This window comes from Aplysia californica, unplaced genomic scaffold (genome assembly GCF_000002075.1).
Source record: "Aplysia californica isolate F4 #8 unplaced genomic scaffold, AplCal3.0 scaffold00007, whole genome shotgun sequence".
In the NCBI taxonomy this organism is placed as follows: Eukaryota; Metazoa; Mollusca; class Gastropoda; order Aplysiida; family Aplysiidae; genus Aplysia; species Aplysia californica.
In genome coordinates this window covers 1,497,887-1,500,445 of record NW_004797277.1, presented here as the reverse complement: position 1 = coordinate 1,500,445, position 2,559 = coordinate 1,497,887, and positions in this window count along the sequence as shown.

Genomic DNA, 2,559 nt, shown 5'->3' with positions numbered 1-2,559 from the left:
TGTGTGTGTGTGTGTGTATGCACAAGCTGTCAAGGACAGAGTAAGAGAAACGGACAACAACATAAAAACAGCCGTGGGACACATATCAAGGTGAGGAGGGGAGAGGTAGGGAAGGGAGGGGAGGGGAGGTGTTCTCTCTAGGGCAGGTCATTACCCCGTTGTCTCCCGACGTAACACACATCTTTCGTGAGGGCCCGCCCCCTCCCTCTTCTCTCTCTCTCTCTCTCTCTCTCTCTCTCTCTCTCTCTCTCTCTCTCTCTCTCTCTCTCTCTCCACACACACACACAATGAAGCCCTGTCCGTCAATGTCACCCGAGAGGTCTCATTACCGTCAAACACTCGGGGACGCACTAAATGATGTGTCACAACGCGGTTGATTCAGCCGCTCGTCAATTTAAAAAAATAATAATATGGAGCTATAATTTGCATTATAGCATGTTCATTTGCCTTTTAAAAAACAATATTTGGAATAAAAAATACCCATCTATCTTAAATAGATTTCAATACTTTTGCATATGAAGGAGGTGGATGGGTAAAATTTGCAAGACAATGGCGTCAAATTTGGGAGAATTCCAAAGCTTAGGAGTATTAGGAAACAACAAATCTACATTTTCGTGTCTTTGATCAGCGTTTTTCAGGAAAATCCACTTGCAAATGTGATTTTAAATGGACATAAAAGGTGTTTGAACCGAAAAATAATTTAAAAAAAGAATTACTAAACAGTCCGAAAACTGCATTCTCTTGATTTCATTATTTTGACGAGCGTTTGATTTTACAATGATGTCTTACAAATGTCTTCTCTTCGTCTGGTGTCTGAAAAAAGAGTCGCGAATGATTAGATCTGGTTCCGTGAAGAAGTTTGTCAATGCTTTGGATTTGGTTGCTGGGTTAACAGAGTCCCCAGTTGAGGATTAACGGGTAATTTAAGAGTTTAAGAAGAGTGAGGAAATCAACCATGGAGAAGGAGGAGGAGGAGGAGAAGAAGAAGAAGAAGAAGAAGAAGAAGAAGAAGAAGAAGAAGAAGAAGAAGAAGAAGAAAAAACCCAACAACAACAACAACAACAACAACAACAACAACAACAACAACATCAAAATGGAGGAGGAGGAGAAGGAAGAAGTGGGGACCGAAGAAGAAAAGACTTGTAAACGAACAGCTATCCGAAGAACATCTAGCCCATTCTGTGCTTTTCAGTTTTCTTAGCAGACTTCTACGAAAGCTTCCGCTTTCCATTCAGCATTGTTTCATGTAATATTTTTCAAATTTTAGTCTTTCCCCTGTTCTGTCTCATAGAATTAATTACATGTTTGCTATCCGGGAATATCGTGTTCATTCAAATATTCGAGTATTTAGCTCGTACAAGTCTTCACTCGAGTAGGTTTTTAAATATTCGAGTACTTGCTCGAATCCAAAACCTCAAAATACTTGGGTAATTACACCATTAGGGGCTTTTTGCAGAAACACAAATTTTTACAATGTTCATCCTTTTTGTTTACTGCTACATTGTATATTCATATTTTTTCTTTACTCCTTTCTCTTCGTGCTATTCAGATGATCTCAGTAATTTTCGTAAATTTGTTTGCTGTTTTAACCATTATTAATATCATTTCTTTATTCTGCTCAAACCCGAGTAAAACGGCCATCAATTGTCAAGGACAAAAGTGGCCATATAACGTAGGAGGCTGTCTTAGGCAGGGCTGATCAAAATGAAGAAAGCAAATCATCCTCTTTTGAAGTCGAAACCGGGACTGATCTCAGGCTTGGGACTGCCGTAAGGCTAATTCAAAAGGTTTTTTTTATTTTCTTTTGAAAAAGGGTTTGGGGGGGGGGGGGGGAGGTTTATTTTGATGCTGTTTAGTTGGTTTGCTTTTTGGTTAGCTTTTTGTTGTTGTTGTTGTTGCTGATCTTGTGCAAGGGTAAAATAAACGACATATTATGTATGTAAGACGATGAAGACCGAGTGCCATTGTAAAACAACCGCTGGGTCGCCACCACTTGGAAAACGAGCGACGCTTCTGTTGCAAGTTCACTTCAATGTCTATTGTTACTTTGTTACAGATTAGGTTGACAAAACAGTGACCAGTCACCTCGCGTGGGATTTGAGCATGGGTTGTGGGCGGGGCTTATGCGACATGTAGTTATGACGGACCACACGCTTCCCTCACCAGCAGTAAACAATCTTTATTGTTACCCTTTAGTCAACTTGGGTAAACATTCATTGGAGGGGATAACAACGATGACAGGTGAATGGATTATGACAGCCCGTCCACAGCGTGAGGTTCCGGTTCAAAATTTATGACAAAGCGTCGAGCAATGAGTGACCACGCCTTGTCGTCCGAGACTGGTAAATTTGACCGTGGATTGATAGAATAAGGTGGCCACGTCGCGTTGGGCATGTGACCATTTTACACAGCTAAGTTATATACAGTGTATGTGCATGTGTATTTAAAAAACGAAAGGGGGGTGGGGTAGAAAGTGGCCGTTTGTATAGGTGTCCGTATTATACAGCGGGCAATATACTCTCGCTCTTTCTCTCCCCCCCCCCTCTCTCTCTCGCTCTC